The sequence below is a fragment of the Schistocerca nitens genome, chromosome 5 (genome assembly GCF_023898315.1).
Source record: "Schistocerca nitens isolate TAMUIC-IGC-003100 chromosome 5, iqSchNite1.1, whole genome shotgun sequence".
Lineage (NCBI taxonomy): Eukaryota > Metazoa > Arthropoda > Insecta > Orthoptera > Acrididae > Schistocerca > Schistocerca nitens.
Genome location: NC_064618.1, coordinates 115,782,862 through 115,807,425, shown reverse-complemented (window position 1 = coordinate 115,807,425; position 24,564 = coordinate 115,782,862).

Below are 24,564 nucleotides of genomic sequence, written 5' to 3'. Positions count from 1 at the left end.
ATTTGCGAAGCGGTTATCACCAGATTGAAGTATGTCCGGAGGACAGGCCAAAAACAGCATTACGACGCATTTTGGTCACTTTGAGTATAAAAGAATGCAGTTTGGACTAAAAAACGCTCCTGCAACATTTCAGAGGTTGCTGGATGGAGTCCTTCGCGGGTTGAAACCGAAAAAATGCATGGTGTATTTGGATGACATTATAGTTTTTTCAAGAGATATAGAGCAGCATGTGGAACAGTTAGAGGAGGTGTTTAAAAGATTACAGGCAGCACGGCAAACATTAAGTTTGGACAAATGCCATTTTGCGCAAGCACAAGTAAATTATCTCGGGCATGTTATCAGTCAGGACAGGGTACGGACAGATCCTCCTCTCACTTCTGCAGTACGAGATTTTCCGGTTCCGCAAATGGCTAAATAACTGCAGTCGTATATTGGTCTTGCGAGCTATTATCGACAATTCGTACAGGGGTTCGCAGAAATAGCGAGGCCACTTACTAAGTTGCTAAGAAAAGGTGTTACCTTCCAGTCGACGTCAGAGTGCGAGAAAGCATTTCAAGAGTTGAAACGGATACAGACATCAGATCCAGTTTTTAAGTTTCCAGACTTTTTGAAGGAGTTTATACTACAATGTGATGCGTCTAATCACGCTCTTGGGGTTGTACTTGGGCAAGAAATTGATGGCAAAGAACATCCGATTGCGTTCGCGTCTCGTCAACTTAACAAGGCGGAACAAAATTAATCCACGACAGAGAAGGAATTGTTAACGGTAATATATGGGATTTCGTACTTTCGATGTTATCTGTACGGTAGAAGGTTTAAGGTTGTGACGCATCATTCACCTCTGAAATTGTTTTCAGCAACTTCCCACATCCGGTGGTTTCCCGAACAACACCCCACTTCGCAACGGCATATCCTGTACCTGGCCAGCTTGTGTCAGCTGCCAGGGACGATGCCCCATACTATCCACTTGTACCCCATCCTGTGTCACCTGCAGAATGGAGAGAGAAGGAAAAAACTCCCATCACTACACCTTAATACCAATAAAATAACCCTAGTCTGTGCACAAAAATAATACACACGTGATAATTACTGCTAACTACATATCCCTCGAACGCAGCTTATACTTGATACCCAGTTTACTGTCTGACTCTGGCGCTTCTTTACGCTTTCTGCCAGAAGGAGTACATATACACGGATCTACTACCCCCTGGAACGGCTTAACTCTACTAACTTGAACCACCGTTGTCTTGGTAGGCAATTGTAATTTTACATTGAGAGGTGACGTCATTACCACTACCTGGTATATCTGGAGCCGAGCGACCGCTACGGTCGGAGGTTCGAATCTTGCCTCGGGCATGGATGTGTGTGGTGTCCTTAGGTTAGTTAGGTTTAATTAGTTCTCAGTTCTAGGCGACTGATGAACTCAGAAGTTATGTCGCATAGTGCTCAGAGCCATTTGAACCACTACCTGGTATGGTCCCTCGACCTTGTTTGTGAACTTCTTGGTTCTCCCTTTTGGAACATACGAATTAGCTGTACTGTAGCAACTTCCTCGTTGTACCTCCCATCCGTTCCTGTCGTTCCAACGCTTTCGTGTTAGCTCGTCTAACTCTCTGCCATACTTCCTTAATGGTTTTCGCAAATTGCCTTACATGCTCGCCCTCCGCTCCCAGCCTTGGACGAAGCATGTCAAAAGGTGATGGCATCTTCCAACCGTACACCACTTCGTACGGCGGCAATTCTGTCGACGTATGTACCTTACTATTATATGCACTGGTTACGAATTGCATGTACACATCCCAGTCGGCGTGTTGACTATTTACGTAGTGACTCAGCATCTTAGTGATCGTACAATGCACTCTCCCTGTTCGTCCGTTTGCTTGCAGATGGAACATACTAGTCTGTAGTTTCTTTACCTTCAGTAACTTACACAGTTGCTTCATCAGATCAGACGTGAAGTAAGTTCCTTGATCCGAGATTAAGGACTGAGGTATCCCATACCCGAGTAACCAATTATTAACTAAAGCTTGTGCCACCGTACTTGCTTTCTGATCTGGTAATGCGACCATGACTAAATACCTAGAAAAGTGATCAATCACTTTTAACACATAAGTATACCCTGCTGCACTCCTATTAAATGGGCCTAATACATCAATTCCGATTTGTTGGAAAGGCCTGTCTGCCTCTGGTAATCTTTGAAGCTGAATCTTTTGATGGCTCAAGTCCGCATGCTGTGCACATGGCACACAATTCCTGACGTACTCGTCCACGTCTTGACGTCGTGTCCTCCACCAAAACTTCTCCGCTATCCGCCTATCCATAGCTCCTCACCCTCCATGTCCTGAAAGAAAATGGTCAGGCGCCTGTTGCAAAACTTCAGGTCTTAACACTGCTGGTACGACGACGCACGGGCCGCATTTCGTCGACCTGCAAAGTAACCAGTCCTGTAGTAGGAACTGCGGTTGCTTTCTGAAGAATTTACAATCACTATCCACAGCTTGTGCCCTTTTCCACTCATCTTCAGTCACCCCTGTTACTTGTAATACTGCCACTTTCCTGGTCAATGCGTCAGCATTGGCATGTTTCACACCTGTCTTGTGTATCACCTCATGCTCGAACTCCCTGAGTTTCAGCGCCCATCTCACTAGCCTACTCGCTGGGTCTTTCAGACCTAATAACCATTTCAGAGCTGAATGATGCGTCACAACCTTAAACCTTCTACCGTACAGATAACATCGAAAGTACGAAATCCCATATATTACCGTTAACAATTCCTTCTCTGTCGTGGAGTAATTTTGTTCCGCCTTGTTAAGTTGACGAGACGCGAACGCAATCGGATGTTCTTTGCCATCAATTTCTTGCCCAAGTACAACCCCAAGAGCGTGATTAGACGCATCACATTGTAGTATAAACTCCTTCAAAAAGTCTGGAAACTTAAAAACTGGATCTGATGTCAGTATCTGTTTCAACTCTTGAAATGCTTTCTCGCACTCTAACGTCGACTGGAAGGTAACACCTTTTCTTAGCAACTTAGTAAGTGGCCTCGCTACTTCTGCGAACCCCTGTACGAATTTTCGATAATAGCTCGCAAGACCAATATACGACTGCAGTTATTTAACCATTTGCGGAACCGGAAAATCTCGTACTGCAGAAGTGAGAGGAGGATCAGTCCGTACGCTGTCCTGACTGATAACATGCCCCAGATACTTTACATGTGCTTGCGCAAAATAGCATTTGTCCAAACTTAATGTTTGCCGTGGTGCCTCTAATCTTTTAAACAACTCCTCTAACTGTTCCACATGCTGCTCTATATCTCTTGAAAAAACTATGTCATTCAAATACACCATGCATTTTTTCGGTTTCAACCCGCGAAGGACTCCATCCAGCAACCTCTGAAATGTTGCAGGGGCGTTTTTTAGTCCAAACTGCATTCTTTTATACTTATTTCTTGTTATCATCTCTTTGTTGAGGAGCCGGTCGCGGTGGTCTCGCGGTTAAGGCGCTTAGTCCGGAACCGCGCGACTGCTACGGTCGCAGGTTCGAATCCTGCCTCGGGCATGGTTGTGTGTGATGTCCTTAGGTTAGTTAGGTTTAAGTAGTTCTAAGTTCTAGGGGACTGATGACCACAGATGTTAAGTTCCATAGTGCTCAGAGCCATTTTTTGTTGAGGAACAGCGTCATCTGCACTTCGAGCAAGAATGGTTAGAAGTTATGCACCACTAGCCGTAATTAGCGAAATTGACAATCTGCAGGCCCCAGAATTAGGCTCCATCCTACGACGCCTAGCAGTACTTCTTAGACGAAATCCTCCAGTGAACGTAGCCTGTGGTATACAGATTTCGCTACATCGTCTTTAACTGTATGTATTTCATCTAATAGAGCAGCGACCGTTTTACCAGCTGATCTCGATGCAGTTTACAAAGAGACAAATGTGCTAAGTGTTCTAGTATTCAGTGTAGGATCAGACTACCTACATAAATTTTGAAGCAGAAAATGTTTCCGTTTCCAGCGTGAATGGCGGATCCATCTATGATGTAACTGATCATTAGCCAGAGTTTTATGAGCATTTATGAGCATGGGATTGAGTGGATGTTCTTGTGGCTAAGATGTAAGATTAGGACTTTCTGTATTTGAAATAGTCTAACGACTTTCGTACTGTTTTGTTTCAGAGTGAGCCTGGGCCACTGTTGCAGATCGACTTATTTCAGCTCAAATAGCACCAAAAATTTAGAACTTCAGACCTTTTATCTGCAACGTCTTGGAAATTCTAAAGGTGTCCAGGACTACACGTTAAGAGATTGGAAAATTACGAATGGAGCTGTATGAACATATGGGTTACGCTTCTCCAATGTGTTCTACACTTCATGTTCTTCCCTGTGTCGTAGGGTAGTGCGTACGTTAGTAGTGTTTTCCAAACATGTAACAAACACAAAAGGTACACATAACAGAGATTATATAAATGTGTGGTGTCTGTTATTTCAGACATGTTGAAAAGAACAGACACCACTCATTCATGTAATCGATTCGCCTCGATGGACAATGAATACACAATCTTTAGTGCGGATGCACATTTACGTTCCACCTCTGGCGGGAATCTAATACTATCGAGCATGTAGGATGTGGACGGGGATTGTGGATAGGTCGTTGTGGAACATTTCGAGACAGTCCGCGCATCTGCGATAAACAAGGTGTCCGGATGGTGCTGTGGTAAACGTAACTACCTTGTAAGCAAGAGATACCGGGTTGGAGTCCCAGTCCAGTACACATTTTCATTCGTCGCCGGTGACTCCGCACAAAGTCTCCATGCAGCTGATAACGTTAGTTCCTTCCCTTTATTTTCCATTTCCCTCTCTCCCTACAATTTACATAATACATAGCAGCGAATTTAACCATCAACAGTATAGTTTTCCTTCACTATTTACAACAGTTTGCCAACAGTATGGTAATTCTTCGATTGCGAGAATGTAGAACTCATGTGGTTTTGAGGCGAAGAACTTGTCGACACATGTTATGAGCGTGTTTTCATCGGGAGAGGAAGTTCCTGGAAAGTTCTCGATAGCTGAAAACATGAAAATTTGAGTATGCAAAGTCAGATTGACAAGTTGGGTGCGGAATGATTTCCCAGCCCAAATCTTGTATGTCTTTTGTCAGTCCAGCAGAATGAGGGCCGGCGTTATCGTGGAGTACAATCACTTCATGCACTCTTCTGGTCGTTGCTTTTGAATTCTGTCTGCAAGACGTCTCACTTGTTGACAATAAATGCCAGCAGGGATGGTTACACCTTAGGGAAGCAATTCGTAGCATACCACACCGTTTCTATTCCACCATATGCATAACGTTATCTTCTGGTGACGTGCGCAGGTGGTTGTAAGAGGAGTTGCTGCATCGTTTGGGCTCAACCATTACTTTATTTTCCTTATGTTAGCACGCTATGGTTAAGTAATGTCGTTTTATTTACTTCTTTGAGACAATTTTTGAAGAAAGTGGTTCCCTCCCAGTGCCACCATATCATCTAGATACAAATCCTATGGAGCTGGTCTGGTCTCCTGCAACAATTAAGATCCGTACGTGTAATAGTGAAGCACCTCGCTCAGGAGTCTTAGAAGAGCGGCTCATGCTTTTGCTGCTAATAAATAAATGTCCTGTGCTACCCAGCGCCGTGCATGGCTTTCAATGTGACCCCACTTTGGTTAATCGGTAGTCAATTTTGTTACTTTTATGTGCAACGAACTCCTCATTTTGAGTGACTAATCTAGCATGGCCCACGTTCTCAGAATATCTGGGGCGGTCAACGGTGATCGATATTGTTGCCTGATCACCACAAGAGAAAATAAACGCAAACCACGAGACTACAAAGGCTGTGTCCTTATGCCTGTGTCGGAAGACGAAAACTCACATGTGACGTGAAACAAGTACTGTATAAGAGGACACTTAGGGAAGAAATCCTTTCCCAAACAAGGAAACTGATATAACAAAATCTGTAGGTAAGCATTCGAACAGTGAGTCGTTATTACCGGTAGCAACTCAGACAGCAGACGACTAAAAGGGCGGAAATAAATGATGAAGATATACGGATGTACTTACTACACCTGAGCCACACAGACACCGTAGGTAACCCGAAACCTGCAGACCAGCTAGACTCTTGCCATCAGTTTGGAAACTCGCTGAGTGGATTACATATCTTCTAATGGGCAGAACATTCAATAACAGGTTAGCTGTAACACATAATCAGTTCCGATGTAGCCCAAACCACTCAGCTCCACTGCATTTCTTGTGACTTGGCGAAGTAGTCACAGGTGGCTGGAATGGTAATAACTCCTAAAATTCTAGACATTCTTATACCTGGACGTTGCTAAAACTGTATGATGCCTTTTAAATTAGATGACACTTAGCCAGTAACAGTGCCCTTATTAAAGATGCTCTCTTTACAAGCGAATAAGCCAAAAGCAAATAATAATATTAAGCAATCTGACTATCCACAGGAATTTATCATAGAATCGCTTACGTAACACAACGAAAGGTCTCTTGGCATCTGAAGTGATCTGCTACTGATTATGATGACCTCGTAACGCAATACTGTTACTGAACATAATGATGAGACTACAAAAAAGCTACTGCCGTGAATCTGTCTTTGCGAACATACGTTTCTTAATCTAAAAATAATTTACTAATGCATAGAATGGCCGATTTCTGAATATTCTCTTCTAGTAAAAATGGTGACTAGCGAAACGTTAATTGAATATGCAACAGATATATTTAGCTTAGTTACCTCTACATCGACGTACGTGCAAGGCCTTAAATTTTCTATCATCTATTACCTCACAACACTGTGCTTTATTCAGATGGACATATGAATAAAACGCTTATTAAATGAAAGGCATAAGATTTGCGTTAACTTTGGGTTATTACTGTGCTTCAAGCATATGTAACTTTATACAGACCACATCGGTAAAAGTTACACGGAACACGTTCTGTCTTTAACACACCCATACAAAGATTAGTTCTTCAGTGTACATTTAAAAAAACATGTGAGGCATATGTCCCGTTTAGTGAGTGAACTACTAGCTTGCTAGAACCGGTCAAGAATCAGAGAGACCACGTAATAAGAATGGAGTATCACCACATTGATTGTAATCGGAAGTGTCACTCTACTACTCATCGGATAACATTGTCTAAGCAACCACACTGCTCCAATAGATCCCGCAGAGTTGTAAAATAAAGAAACAAATTAACTTGTATTTTGTAATATAAAAAATTATGTTCAGTTCTCTCCGCGACGGCATGAGTGCAAGCTATAAAGCGATTCCCGTTACCGCTCTCCGTATTTGTCAGTGTAATACAATAAAGCCTCAATCCAAAGCACACCATGTGACTTGCGAGAAAAACACAACATTACTACAGAGCAGCCCAAACAGAACCGATTGAAAGAGGAGGCTTGTTTTGCTTCCAATGTTGAAAGCCATGTGTGGCGACCACGCCCTTGCTAGATGTTGGCCGAAGTCAATCTCGCTAGAAAGATTTTAGGCAGATACATTCCTGCAGCCGAAACAGGCGTGAAGATACGGTAGTCGGTAAACATGCCACAGACATAATAGCCTAAACGGCCTATTACAATGGACACTTTCCAAACGTTTCGAGAGAGTGGCATAATGGTTTATTAGACAAGATAACGAAGTATAATTTCCGTGATATACTAAAAGATTAAATCCTTCTGACTTTATAGATCATAATCAATGGTGATAATGCATCTGATGTGTACCCTGAAGGTCCTGTGTACTACAGGGTCCTTTTTGGGACCGAAGATGTTTAATAAATGTTTATCTGAATGCCTAAAAACATTTACAACTAATCAGATCCATAAAAAGGATAGCATAACATCACCTAACATTTACCGACCCATTTCACTAGTCCCAATTATTTTTAAAATAACACAGCACCAACAGATGTACCAGCAGACGAAGCAAATAACATAATCTGTCCTGCACAGTATGGCTGTAGAGCTACCCTCACTACTGTCAAATCAGTTGACAGAATCATACAAAAGTATATGAGTGCACTAAGAGTAAATCAGTAAGTCGTGTCATACAACAGGAATTAAGGAAAGACTTTAATACAGTGTCCCACACTATCCTAATAAGAAAATTACAGTACTATGGAATAGGGGAGAAAGCCCCCTTCTTATTGTGGTCATAATGAAGCACTGAAAAACAATGTGTGTGTGTGTGTGTGTGTGTGTGTGTGTGTGTGTGAATGACCAAAAATCATATCCATTACATGTTAAAAAAGGGTGTCATAGGGCATCACTCTTGGCCCTTTTCTATTCATTATATATACAACTGAGCTGCCTTCCATATTGACACTGTACTATACACCGATGACACCACATTAACTGTTCATAATGTCAGCATATATGAGTTACAACTGAATGCTGCAATAACAATAGACAGCTGTAACACCTGATTTGAGGCTAATGGACTACATATAATTAGTAGCAAAACAGAAAACTTTGTATTTATTGTAAATGCCACCAAGAATGACAATAAATCAATTAAACTTCTTGGATTCCATATTAGTCAAAATCTAAGCTATGATACATATACAGTTAAGCTATGCTCCAGACTCCCACTTGTGATTTATCCGCTGTATATGCTCAGAGACTGTGTAAGTGACACTCTGCAGCTGCAAGTGTACTATTTCTTTTTTAATTCTCGTCTAACATATGGGATTTTGCTCTGGAGAAACTAACATGGATCTAAACCTGCGTTTAAATGATTAGAAAAAAGGCCATCAGATGCCTTTTGGGAATCACACAATGAGGACCTTGTAGACACTGTTTCAAGGAAATGCATATTATGATAGTACCTCTCATAAACTAAAGAAAATGTCAATAATTTTGACTCTAAGATGTCAATACACCATCGTAACACTAGACATAAATATGAAATTGACAAGCCACATGCTCGACTAGTTTCACAAGAACTATAAATATCTTGCCATCACATATTTTCACAAATTACCATAAAATGTTCACTTGATGCATAGTAAGTGGGTGGGTTAAGCGTACTAGGACTTAAATTCCCGAGCAAATCCAAACCAGCCACAAAATTAATACAAAAACAAAATAATTTATTCTCACATAATGAACAGCAGATCGTGAAATTCACTATCATAATTTATAAGTTTCTCTATCCATTTATAGCTTAGTTTAATATTACCTTCTGCAAAAATCTGAAAATCCCAACCATTAATTAATTTATTATATTTCCTTGGTAAAATAATTTTAAATTTACTATCGAATTCTATGCAAATTTTTTCTCCATATCTAGTTTTTAAATATTCACAGCCCATAATGTAATACAGTTCATTTACCTATAGCTCACTAATCGTTTGAAAAAAATTAGAATTGCTTACATTACTAAGCTTTTTCAGTAGAGCATCTATTTATATAGAATGAAAGATGATAAAATTAAAAATTTTGACTCAAAACTCTATGCTGAGGATCATATGCTAAATTTTTCTTACCATACTTGATAGGCAATTGTATCTTTCAGAATTTTATCATTAAAAGTAACAATTAATTTCATTGTTGTTTTCTGTGTGGCTAAAACATTCATTCTCATAGACACATTTATGACAAAAATATGATAATTTTCAGTCAGATTTAATGGGCTTGCATTGATATAACCATTCAATTGAGTGATTCTCTTGAACTCCAGGAGAACATCATGTGCTTTCAGATAATTATTTGGTGGATCTAGATTCCATATTTCTCGAGGAAAAATTGAATCTCGTCTGTTCATTACATAGGTCTTCTGTAATTTAACATGTTCGAGTAAAGAAAAATCAGTTAACTGATTATGTTCTCTTTTAGTCTGAAGCACAACAAAAGTAAAATAAGGCACATCAAATTCTGAAGAATTATAATAATTATTAATACCTAGTTCAAAATACCTTTTTCCATCTAATCTGGCTATTTCAACTGTTTGTGATCAAAGAAAGAAGTCGTAAATATAGGTTGACACTTACATAGACGATAACAGCAATCAGCCACTTTTTGCAATGATATTTAATTGCTTCAATAGGGGCATTACCGCCAACCTGTCGGTTCGAAACTAGTAATGGAGCTACTTAAAAAAATAAATAGCATTTTAAAAAGTGGCTGGTTACTGTTACCTTCTATGTAAGAGTCAACCAATATTTTGTACACAATCACAGGCTCAGAATGTCAGTTTTCGACAAAATAGCAGAAACTGGAATTTATGGATTTTTTACTCTTTTTTCCCCTAGCTATAGTGACTACTGTGGTTCATATTTTACGGATGCATCACCAATTTCCATCGATTCTACTACAGTTTTTCCTTCCTTAGGAAGAGTATCTTCACTTTCAAGTCAAGTGTCATTATACTTAGGCCATCTAAGAATGGCATCTCCAGCACTTTGTCTCCAAGTAAAAATTACTGTTAAATCTCTTTCCCAAATAACTTCTTTATAATCCTCATAAAACCCACCAAACGCATCAAACAAAAAAAATACTTCAATTTTCTTACTTTTTATTTAACCATTATTGAAGATAAGTCCTTCCATGGTTAATTCACGAGCTATTGTTGAAATCAATTGCATAAGGACAGATGAAGAAATGAATAGATAATCCATTCTAGACAAAATATTGCTTCCTTTATTATAGTGATAACCTTGAACAACTTTGCACATTGTTATAAATTTATTTTTCATTGGATTTTCGAACATGTAAGGAATAATCTGTACCATCAGCTCCAATAGTACTGCAGGTAATGTACAACTGATATATGATTAGGATGAACCCAATCATCTCCAACATTTATATTAATTCCATATTCTTGTTGTGGAAATTAAGATTATTTTTAGTGTTCCCATTCACAGCGAATGTGTAAAACTGATAACTCTCGATTTTGTTCATGGTTTAATAAAGGAAAATTTTAGTAAGACATTAAAACAACTCTTACACAAGAACTGTTAAGGTAAATCCAGTTCTCAGTCTCATCAGTTGCAATAATTTCCAAATTATGAGTAGTATCAAAATTGGGAATAAATACATATAATGTATTCATAAATTATTGGTCCACCAAATGCAGTGTTAGGCTCAAATGAAGCAATAGTATTAGTTTCTTAGAGAAGATGATCAGTACGTTTTACAACGTTGCAACAGCTACATTTAAGTTTATAATAATTAATTCGAATACAATAATTTTAGGAACATCTTTACTATCAGTCTGTTCATTAGCTTTAGTAGTTTGTTCACTAGATCGAACCATACTTTCAATACTATCTTTCATATCCATATATAATTGTAAATAGCTCTCAATTGTTGGTTTGTTTAAAATTTTATCAGCTTTAATGTGACTGTTTGGCTTTTTCAAATAATTTTTTTTTATTTTTTACATTATAATGACCTACAGAAATCTCTACCATTTCTTCATTGCAATATAGTTCATTATTTTTGATGTAATATTTTCAGTCAGAAAAACTGAATAGAACATTTCAAGTGCTTTCTTGTACAGGTGCATTCAATCTTTCCTTGACAACAGATGATATATCACTTTGTTGAAATAATCTACTGTGACAGCTGAAGCAGTCTTGATTGTATTCCATGAACTACTAAAATTATTACTAAACAAATGAAAACTGATTGGGAACCAAAAGTAAGAATTCCAGAGAAGAAATCAAAAGTAAGCATGGTAAACTTTTATCAAATTCTACTCACTGTGTAATCATAGGACCAAGTAAACATGGAAGAATGACATTAATGACTCATAGTTTTATTTCAGCTCCAGGATGGTTGGATGGGAAATAATTACTTATTTGTATATTTACTCCAAATCAACCGATCAACTGATGTACTCAGAATTTATAGATAGGTGTAAAAAAATTGAAAATAAGCATAATGAAGAAATTGCTACTTTTATTGAAAATTATGGTAAAATTATTCCATTGAGGTGAGTAGTATTTGATGACTTCATTCTTGAAAATCAGGTTACAGTTAGAGAATACTTTGGTAGAGGAAGACATAAAATAATACCGAAACAATTATTTAGAGATCATCTTAATTTCTAAAATATTTCCATTCAAGATGACACAAATTTGAAACATATTTATCACAAGTTTACTGGAGGTGATTTGAAATTTGACGCTGTTAACGAAATGTGTAGTAAATGTTGGAAATATCAGTCTGGATTTCGTAGAATACACATGACTAGGAAACCAAACAATAGCAAGTTCAGAGATAAAACAAAAACATTATTAAAATAATTATTCCTTCTGTTTTTTCATCTCAGGCTTTGTTGAAAAAGCCACATGAAATAGAAGAGTAAAAGAACAGTTAAAAGTATGATTCAAAAAATGCAAGTAAGAACCAAGGTCAGAATCTGAAAAACCATAAAAAGATCAAACTATTATTGATGGAGTTGAACAAGTTAATCAAACAATTGAAGGATTAGGTGACAATGTGTTAAAAGTAACTGATGAAAATAGAAATATCGAAAAGCACAGGGTTCCTTATAATTAAAATTTTTTAGAAGAATTTAACGATATTCCAACAGAAGATAAACAATATGATAGAGGTGAAAGAGATTGTACGCTAAGTGAAATTGAAACATAAGGTTTATTAACGAAATATGATGAAGAGAGGAAAAGGATAGCTCCAAAAGAAGGACAAGTGATTAGAAAAGTAAATACAAGTGAAAGAATGTTAGAATATGTTAATCACAGTAAAAATAAAAGTTTTTTATGATGATCTGTTGGCACATTTAAATTGGTTGGCAAATTACCAGTTATATTTGATGGAGATATATTAACAGTTGGTGATATAACATAGGAAGGTATAGATGGATTAATGAATCTTGTAACTGAAAAACAGATTACTATGTGTGACATTAACCCAAATAACATAAAATGAAGTAAAGGCAACAAATATAAATGTTTTTTAAAAGAATTTGTTGATCTTAATCTTTCAAAAAAATTGCCATCAGATTTAGATTAAAGTGTTGGTGAAGGTTTAATTAAAAAATATACACAAAAACAAACAGAATATGTTTGGATGGATTATATCATTCAATTAACTTATAGATTAGCCATAATTTATGGAGAAGAATTAGCTGGAAATAAAAATTATCAAACCCAAGAAAGTTGGAATAACTCAAATGTTAGGAGAAACTCAGAGATTTCATAATCAACAATTCAAAAGGATTTCTGTATTTTATTATATTTTAGATATAACTGTACTCACACATTTTGTAAACGTGAAATACATGGAAAAGTACTAGTAAATTAGGCTTTAAATGATTTATTAGTGTCAGGGATGCATTTACGAGGATATTCGGACAGTGGACCATTTACTAAGCTATAAGAAAGACTAGCACTAGTAATCCAGGAGTAAACAAATTAGGCAAAGCTTGTAAAGAAACATGATATTGCTTTTAGGGATAATAAAGACTTAGAAAGAAGACATGAAGCAAATAAATAACTTCAATTCGTAGCAAAAGGAAGAATGCACGTAAGTAATGCTACGGCAGGTGAAAAATTAGCTGCAACTGCAGTATAGTAATACTGGAATAATGTATAGACAACGAAAATTATGAATTGGCTTAGTCATGGGAAAAAACGGTCAGAGAGTATAAAAATATCAATCGATACAAATTTGTTATCTACATAGATGAACAACTTTACAATTGATTATACTTTGCTACATAGAGAATAAATTAAACAAAAAGGAATTAAAATTCAAACCAATAATATTCAACTACATAGTACTGAACAATTTTTAACTGTTACACAAAAACGAAGTAGAGATAAGGAAACTGGTTGAAATTTACTCATAACATTAGCCATACCCTTTGTAAAAAAATAATTCAGCATCTCATGTAAACGAAAGAAACAAAACATGAAGGTACACATTTTCCATTATTTTTCACAGCTTCACCATATTTAACTGCCATTGGGTCACTATCCAAACGTACTGCAGTTATTGTAAACGCAGTAATTAACAAGAAAAAAGAACGAGAGTAACAAAAAAAAGGCATAATCTAGAAATTGAAAGCAAAGGAAATCATTAAAAATGCAATAAACATATACTAATTTGGAACAGAAAAATTATTTAAACAATTAACAATTACCCAATAATCTGTTAAAATCTGAATGTGGAATACTTAATTTAGATACATCTGCTTATGTTTGGTGTCATTGGATTTGTTATTATAAGATTGAAGATATAAAATTTGTGTTTCATTTATTTGGAGGTAATACACTAAAAAAACTAATTAAGTGTTTGGGTAAAAAATATCTATACTGTAATGATGAGAGAATGGAAAAATGAACTTACATGACTAAGAGAAAAAACTGATTCAAAAATAAATAATTTAATCAAAAACTGTCAGGAAAATTTTTTAAACACACTAAAAGTTATATTGATTTATGAAGCCGAACATTGGTTGACTTAAAGACCCAAGAAGCTGTTGTGATGCAGATACAAAACAGTACTCTGAAAAATTATGCAATACAAAACCTGAATACACAAGTTTTTCAACAAAACTCAGGAACTATGTCACCACAACACATTTTAATGAAAATATTTTACAGATTCGTATTGGTAACTGTAGCCCTATAACACAGGTGGGAAACAACTACTCTACAAAAAAGAAACAAGATTATGTATTTTTCAGATTACTTCTCAAAGGCAGATTTAATACCATACTGAAGCCAGATAAGTGATCTAAGAAAAAGAATATGTGACAAACAGAAACTTAAATTTAATTTTGTTAGAAATGAATAAATATCAAAATACCCATTTGAGTGTCATGAAAAAATCAAGAGAATTACTTTATTTTGAGCTAATACAGATGGTAATTTGTCAGCTACCAATACAGATGATAATTTGTCAACTACTAATTTTTAAATAGAGATAAAAAGACATAACATCAATGAAATAGAAATTAACTCAATTCAATAATCCATTAATTGAAATGAATATGAAAGATAAAATATTTATAACTCTAAATCAATCAGTTAAAACTGTACATGTTTCAGGTGAGTTACTAATTTTGGTGAATTTTTGTAAGAAACCACTAATGATGAAAGGAACAGTAATTTAAAATTTAATAAATTTTTATTCTATTTAATGGATCCTCTTATTCATATCTACTGTTTGAAGCATAAAAAATTTACTGACACACACAGTCCTCAACGAGTCACCACTAAAAACAGAAGACAGAAGATTGAAGGTCTTTGTAAGATATGTAAAAGTAAAGAAAGTAAATTCGTTACAAAATTTGTTGGTGACGGTTTACAGCTCAATATACTTGAAGAAAATATTAATGAATTACATAAAACAAAATTAAGAGGAGAAATGTTTGCCAGGCACTTTGGCCAAGCGGTTCTTCAATATAATTGAAGAAAATATTAATGAATTACATAAAACAAAACAAAATTAAGAGGAGAAATGTTTGCCAGGCACTTTGGCCAAGCGGTTCTAAGTGCTTCAGTCTGGAACAGTGCTGCTGCTACTATCACATGTCCAAATCTTGCCCCAGGCATGGATGTGTGTGATATTCTTAGGTTAGTTTGGTACAAGTAGTTCGAAGTCTATGTGACTAATGATCTCAGATGTTAAGTCCCAAAGTGCTTAGAGCCATTTGAACCATTTGCGAAATGTGGTATCATTTGGCACTGTTGATTTATGATAAGTAGATATAATAGAAATGGATTCAGGAAAATCAAAACGAATTTCAAAAATAAATAAAGGCTGTAAATATTTATTAACTGTTATAGATTTTTGTTCGAAATATGCTTGGGCTATTCCACTCAAAGGGAAACATATAAAAATGTAGTTACATTTGAAAAAATGTTTACAGACACATAATCATAAAGAATTCCATAATAAATATATACAAGAACTGATGAAAAGACACCACATTAACCAGTTTCGAACTTCTACTGAATTAAAAGCATCTGATATTGAAAGGTTCAATAAAATACTTTAAAGGAACGATGTGTGGTAGGAATTTGCTGTTCAGAGAAACTGTAAATGGTTCGATAAGGTTTCAAAATTAGTTAATGAATATAAAAACACGAAATATTCAACAAGAAAAAGTAAAACAACAGAAATTTAAAGAAAAAATTATAAACCCATTTCTGTTAAATCTAATAATAACCCAAAATTTAAAATACCATATAAAGTTAGAATCAATAAACTTAAAGGACTTATTGAAACTGGATACACATCGAACTGGTCAACAGAAATTTTAGAAAGTCAATATATTATTCATTCTAATCCAGTTACATATAAATTGAAAGATAGTGATCGAAATTTCTATGAACAACAACTATAGAAAACAAAATATCCTGATATACAGGGTGAGTCACCTAACATTACCGCTGGATATAGTTCGTAATCCACAAAAAAATACTGACGAATCGATTCCACAGACCGAACGTGAGGAGAGGGGTTAGTGTAATTGGTTAATACAAACCATAAAAAACTGCACGGAAGTATGTTTTTTAACACAAACCTACGTTTTTTTAAATGGAAACCCGTTAGTTTTGTTAGCACATCTGAACGTATAAACAAATACGTAATCAGTGCCGTTTGTTGCATTGTAAAATGTTAATTAAATCCGGAGATATTGTAACCTAAAGTTGACGCCTGAGTACCACTCCTCCGCTGTTCGATCGTGTGTATTGGAGAGCACCGAATTACGTAGGGATCCAAAGGGAACGGTGATGGACCTTAGGTACAGAAGAGACTGGAACAGCACATTACATCCACATGCTAACAGCTTTTTATCGGTCTTTTTCACTGACGGGTTTCCATTTAAAAAAACGTAGGTTTGTGTTAAAAAATATACTTCCGTGCATTTTTTTATGGTTTGTATTAACCAATTACACTAGCCCCTCTCTTCACGTTCGGTCTGTGGAATCGATTCGTCAGTATTTGATGTGGTTTACGAAATATATCCAGTGGTAACGTTAGGTGACTCACCCTGTATATCTTGTTGGAAAAATTTTTAGGAGTTAAGATCATAAACTTTGTATTGAATGGTTGGGATTAGGTAATTCACATAATAGTTGGGTAGATAAAGAAGAAAATTATAAAAATTTTGATATATAAATGGGCCCACTAAGAATGAATAAAACTTACACTTTCACCTTTTCTACCCATATGGTATCCTAATGAAGATACATTTAGATCTATAAACCAATTATGTTATTTATAATTATGACTTTAGAAACCAGATTATTTGTACTTAAACGTTTCTGATACAGTTTCAGGTGCTAAATGTTTAATGTTTGGAGTAGTATACATAAAAGATAAAATGTCAGTGTAATCCTGTTTTCTTTTCTTTAAAATTTTCATTGGCATAATTGTATCATCTGGGATTCCATAATGGATTAAATTCAGAAATCGACTTTTCCAATTGATCATTTTCCTTGTAATTACAGCAAAGGAAAAAGTAGAATTTTTGTGGGGGGGACAAACATAAGTGTTAATTACTCTTTAAAACTGCAAGCTACTGTTGCAGAGATACTGGAATATAATCAACTATATAATGCATTTTAACATATTGATAATGAAGGTACTATTACATTAGAAAAATTAAACACATCCAATTTACATGGGTTAAAAGGAAATGAAAATTGGCAATATTAATTAATCAAACTGATCCAGGAAATTACAACTCTGCTATGTGGAAGTTCATTATATCAGTAATAAATTATTCTTGTGTATTACAATAACTGTGTTGACAAACGGTTCTTAATATAAATTTAACAAAACTAAAGTTGGTTTTAAATTACGTTTTTCAATTTGAGGAAGCACATTAGGTAACAGTGCATCTGTTTCACTGTTTCTTCTGTTTAGTTCATAAGGACATATCAACTGTTTCTTTTCCATTTCTATTCGGTTTTAATCGCACTTACGTATTTATCTTACATACTTTGTTTCATTTCTGTAGAATTCTATCATTTCTTTTCTTATCTTATATTCTCCATGTTCACGAATTTCTGGTTAAACTTCAAGCTGAACCCATTATCTGAATGTTAATTAATGTAATGAAAATTTTTCTTTGTAAAAGGAGGTGGTCATAAAGTGCAAAATTTGTGCAGTGGAGAAATCAACTCATAATTTTCACTCATGTAAATATACAAAGAATAAATATAAGAATTCATGTAAACAATTTCATAGTGAGCATCACCAAAACGTGTACTCTTGTACATGGAAAATACGTTTCTGCACATTATTACAGATAACGCTTGAAGGTATTTCCAAGTGATGAACATTTGATACTATTGAAAAATGAATGCAGAAAGGATGTATTGGTTGTCAAGAAATTACAGAGTTTAGATGTTTTTACTTAAATCATACATGTACTGACAAGCTCTCAAGTAAATTAGAGATTTGTCGGCTAAAGATAGGGATAAAAGAATATGGTGTGGAAATACGGAAAATAAATAATTAAAAGCTATCATAAAAGATATTTGTGAACAAACAAGCATAAAAAATGAACTGAAGATGAAACTTAATTTTGCTATTCGCATTTTTCACAAAGCCAATGTTTTTTACGTAGATAAAAGGAAGCTTCATTGAGAGATTTTCAGTCACTCAACACGAAATAATTTATGGATGTGTAGCATATTTAGAAAAGATGATTTTAATAATCAAATTTTTTACGTATTTACCTTCTCCTACAAAGACTCTCGATAATCTGAAAATATGGGAACTCAAAGCTAGCTTAGTATGAGAGGATACAGTAAATTAAAGAAATGAGAGTTAATAAATGCTATTGGGTTACAAGAGTTTAGATTTCATGCAGAAATATTCCAAAAAACTAGGTCAAGGTCAGAACGTTTACCTAATGTAAATCTTTTTTACAGATTTGATTGTGATGCTGTTGAAAAAACTCCACCACCTGGAGGAGAATGAGTACTGAGAGTAGATCAGATTTATGCATTCAGTAGAAAACTATTTAAACAAGAAAATGCGACTGAGTCATTAAGAAGAACTTAACTGAGATTAAAGAAATAAGTCGAGGTTTACTGGAAAATTTAAAGCATATTCTGCTGAGTATAAAATTATCTTTAACAATGCTAATATTGCCATAGTCAATACCATAAGTGAGAAAACAGATTACACAAGAAAAGCATCAGTTCTGTGGTAGACATAGCTAAAAATAGAACTAATTTTAGAAAAACATATAAGCTGAATATAATTACTACATATCCAAAAATATTTTCTCCCGTTTCTACAGGATATAAAGTGTCAAATAATACTCGACGATCTGTCCAAGTTTTATGCAAGAAAATCAGAGATATATTAATATCTGATAGGTCTATTGATGTAGCAGAGGTTTCATTTCGTATTAAAATGCTAGCAATCCTAAAGGCAGAGGCAGTAGGGGCAAAAAAATTATAAATATAGCTGAAGACAAAAGACTTAAAGATGTATCACAAGAATTGATAATAAAGATAATCTGTGCTGCCCTCGAGCAATAATATTTTGGGTAGAGAACTCACTATTAAAGAGATACAGAAAATTGGAAAAGAAGATAAATACACATTACTAACAAAAGTTAACTGACTTATTATGTAATCAGTTAGGTGAATACAATGAAGGAGGGTTTAATAAAGATAACAGTAAAATGTTGAAGAACTTTTAGGTATTCAAATAGATGTCATATGTACTGAAAATTTTAATTTAGTTACCGATAGCGGTCATGAGAATTAAATAAACATATATCTGTACAAAGAAAACAACAATTTTGATATAATTAACAGTATGAGGTCTTTTGTGGGATTGGTGGTGGTGATGGTGGTGGTTAGTGTTTAACATCCTGTCGACAACGAGGACATTAGGGACGGATCGCAAGCTCGGGTTAGGGAAGGATTGGGAAGGAAATCGGCCATTCCCTTTCAAAGGAACCATCCTGGCATTCGATTGAAACGATTTAGGGAAATCACAGAAAACCTAAATCAGGATGGCTGGAGATGGGACTGAACCATCATCCTCCCGAATGTGAGTCCCGTGTGCTAACCACTTGCGCGATTTGTGTATTTCTGTAATAAATGTAACAAAACATTTAATGAGAAAGATTTACATAAATGCAAAATAGAAAGAAAATCTGTAGAATGTGGAATGGTACAGTACCTGAAAGTGCAGAAAACAATATATACTGTGCAATCTGCAATACATACTGTTATAATAAAGAATGGTTAAAAAGTTAATAATTTTGGCTATACAGAAAAATACACCTCCCCCATGAACCATGGATCTTGGCATTGGTGGGGATGCTTGCGTGCCTCAGTGATACAGATAGTCGTACCATAGATGCAACCACAATGGAGGGGTATCTGCTGAAAGGCCAGACCAACATGTGTTTCCTGAAGACGGGCAGCAGCCTTTTCATTGGTTGCAGGGGCAACAGTCCCGATGATTGATGATCTGGCGCCGGCCGAAGTGGCCGTGCGGTTAAACGCGCTGCAGTCTGGAACCGGAAGACCGCTACGGTCGCAGGTTCGAATCCTGCCTCGGGCATGGATGTTTGTGATGTCCTTAGGTTAGTTAGGTTTAACTAGTTCCAAGTTCTAGAGGACTAATGACCTCAGCAGTTGAGTCCCATAGTGCTCAGAACCATTTGAACCATTTTTGATGATCTGGCCTTGTAACACTAACCGAAATGGCCTTGCTGTGCTGGTACTGCGAATGGCTGAAAGCAAGGGGAAACTACAGTTGTAATTTTTCCCGAGGGCGTGGAGCTTTACTGTGTGGTTAAATGATGATGGCGTCCTCTTGGGTAAAATATTCTGGAGGTAAAATAGTCACCCATTCGGATCTCTGGGCAGGGACTACTCAGGAGGACGTTGTTATCGGGAGAAAGAAAGCTGGCGTTCTACAGATCGGAGAATGGAATGTCAGATCCCTTAATTGGGCAGGTAGGTTAAAAAATTTATAAAGGAAAATGAATAGGTTAAAGTTAGATATAGTGGGAATTAGTGAAGTTCGGTGGCAGGTGGAACAAGACTACTGGTCAGGTGAGTACAGGGTCATAAATACAAAATCAAATAGGGGTAATGCAGGAGTAGGTTTAGTAATGAATAGGAAAATAGGAACGCGGGTAAGCTACTACAAACAGCATAGTGAATGCATTACTCTGGCCAAGATAGATACTAAGACAATGCCTACCACAGTAGTACAAGTTTATATGCCAACTAGCTCCGCAGATGACGAAGAGATTGATGAAATGTATGATGAGATAAAAGAGATTATTCAGATAGTGAAGGGAGACGAAAACTTAAGAGTCATGGGTAACTGGAACACGACAGTGGGAAAAGGAAGAGAAGGAAACATAGTAGGTGAATATGGAATGGGAGTAAGGAATGAAAGAGGAAGCCACCTGGTAGAAATTTGCACAGAACATAACTTAATCATAGCTAACAGTTGGTTCAAGAAACATGAAAGAAGGTTGTATACATGGAAGAAGCCTGGAGATACTGGAAGATATCAGATAGATTATATAATGGTAAGACAGATATTCAGGAACCAGATATTAATATATAAGACATTCCGAAGGGGAGATGTGGACTGTGGCCAAAATCTATTGGTTATGAACTGTAGATTGAAACTGAAGAAACTGCAAAAAGGTGGGAAATTGTGGAGATAGGACCTGGATAATCTGAATGAACCAGAGGTTGTAGAGAGCTTCAGGAAGAGCATTAGGGAACAATTGACAAGAAGGTGGGAAAGAGTAGAAGAAAAACGGGTAACTTCGAGAGACAAAATAGTGAAGGTAGCAGAGGATCAAGTAGGTAAAAAAACGAGGGCTAATAGAAGTCCTTGGGTAACAGAAGAGATATTGAATTTAATTGATGAAAGGAGGAAATACAAAAATACAGTAAATGAAGTGGGCAAAAAAGGAATACAAACGTCTCAAAAATAGGATGGACTGGAAATGCAAAATGACTAAGCAGGGATGGCTAGAGGACAAAATGGAAGGATGTAGAGGCGCATATCACTAGGGGTAAGATAGATACTGCCTACAGGAATATTAAAGAGACCTTTGGAGAAGAGAGGACAACTTGCATGAATATCAAGAGCTCAGATGGAAACCCAGTACTAAGCAAAGAAGGGAAAGCAGAAACGTGGAAGGAGTATATAGAGGGTCTATACAAGGGCGATGTTCTTGAGGACAATATTATAGAAATGGAAGAGAATGTAGATGAAGATGAAATAGGAGACATGATACTGCGTGAAGAGTTTGACAGAGCACTGAAAGACCTTATTCGAAACAAGGCCCTGGGAGTAGAGAACACCCCATTAGAACTAATGACAGCCTTGGGAGAGCCAGGCCTAACAGAACTCTACCATCTAGTGAGCAAGATGTATGAGAGAGGCGAAATACTCTCGGTCTTCTAGAAGAATATGATAATTCCAATCTTAAAGAAAGCGGGTGTTGACAGGTGTGAAAATTACAGAACTGTCAGTTTAATAAGTCACGGCTGCAAAATACTAACATGAATTCTTTACAGACGAATGGAAAATCTGGTAGAAGCCGACGTCTGGGAAGATCATTTTGGATTCCGTAGAAATGTTGGAATACGTGAGACAATACTGACCCTATGACTTATCTTATAAAATAGATTAATAAAAGGCAAACCTACGTTTCTCGCATTTGTAGGCTTAGAGAAAGCTTTTGACAATGTTGTCTGGAATACTCTCTTTCAAATTCTGAAAGTAGCAGGGGTACAATTCAGGGAGCGAAAGCTATTTACAGTTTGTACAGAAAACAGATAAAGCAGTGGGTGGGAAGGGAGTGAGACATGGTTGTAGCCTATCTCTGATGTTATTAAATATGTATATTTAGCAAGCAGTAAAGGAAACACAAGAAAAATTTGGAGTAGCTTATAAATTCCATGGAGAAGAAACAAAAACTTTGATGTTCGCCGATGACATTGTAATTCTGCCAGAGACAGCAAAGGACCTGGAAGAGCAGTTGCACGGAAAGGACAGTGTCTTGAAAGGAGGATATAAGATGAACATCAACAAAAGCAAAACGAGGATAATGGAATGTAGTAGAATTAAATCGTTTATGGTGCCGGAATTAGATTAGGAAATGAGATGCTTACAGTAGTAAAGGAGTTTTGCTGTTTGGGGAGCAAAATAACCGATGATGGTCGAAGTAGAGATGATATAAAATGTAGACTAGCAATGGCAAGGAAAGCGTTTCTGAAGAAGAGAAATTTGTTAGCATCTAGTATAGATTTAACTGTCAGGAAATCGTTTCTGAAACTCTATGTATGGAGTGTAGCCATGTATGGAAGTGAAACGTGGATGATAAATAGTTTATACAAGAAGTGAATAGAAGCTTTATAAATGTGGTGCTACAGAATAATGCTGAAGATTAGATCGGTAGATCACATAACTAATAAAAAGGTATTGAATAGAATTGGAGAGAAGAGAAATTTGTGGCACAACTTGAGTAGAAGAATGGATCGGTTGGTTGGGCATATTCTGAGGCATCAAGGGATCACCCATTTAGTATTGGAGGACAGTGTGGAGGGTGAAAATCGTAGAGGGAGACCAAGAGGTGAATACACTAAACAGATTCAGAAGGATGTAGTTTGCAGTAGGTACTGGGAGATGAAGAAGTTTGCACAGGATAGAGTAGCATGGAGAGCTGCATCAAACCAGTCTCTGGACGGAAGACCACAACACAGAAAAATACATGTGATTTGGTCATGAAGCTCAACAAGAAACTGGTACACATATTCCAAATCTGACAGTAGCTCATAATTTTAGTGGACAAATGTATAATTTAAAACAAGTGATGAATTCTATGTTTAGATGATATCTGATGAAAATAGAATTTATACATTTACACCATATTGTGCAAAACGGTATGAGCAATAATTTATTTTGATGTAGTGCATTGAGAATACAATAAAACCATGTAGTGTCTACACCGGAACTAAATTTATGTTAAAGGAGAAAAAGCAATTAGATCTAGTAATTACAGATAGCAGTTCGTGTTCAATTTCCTCTTAGTAGTTTTCTAAAAAATTGAAGAAGTGTATTTTCCTTAATTATTCAGTACAAAAGAAAATGAAAATTACATAGGGTAGATTCCTGATGGCAAATATTATTCTGGTTGACACTGTGAAGCCAAAAGACATAGAAATATTTCTCAAATGGCATAGCTCAAAAGTTAAAGAAAATTATGTGTTCAATATGAAAAAAAGAGATCGATGAATACAGTAATTCTGATGTAGAAATTCTGAGAGAAGGTTGTTCAGAACTAAGAAAACATTTCCTCAAAATAGCTAATTTTGATTTATTCTGTTATTTGACAATTGATAGAATTTGCATGTCTATATACACATCTAAATGTATGCCTAAAATAGAATTGGTGTGTTTGTTAATAAACAGAAAGATAATTACAGTAAAGGATTTATAGCTTGGTTAAACATTTTCACCAATAATAGTATTCAACATGCTGTTAATGGTGGTGAAGTAAGAATAGCAAAGCAAGATGGATTTGTTAAATA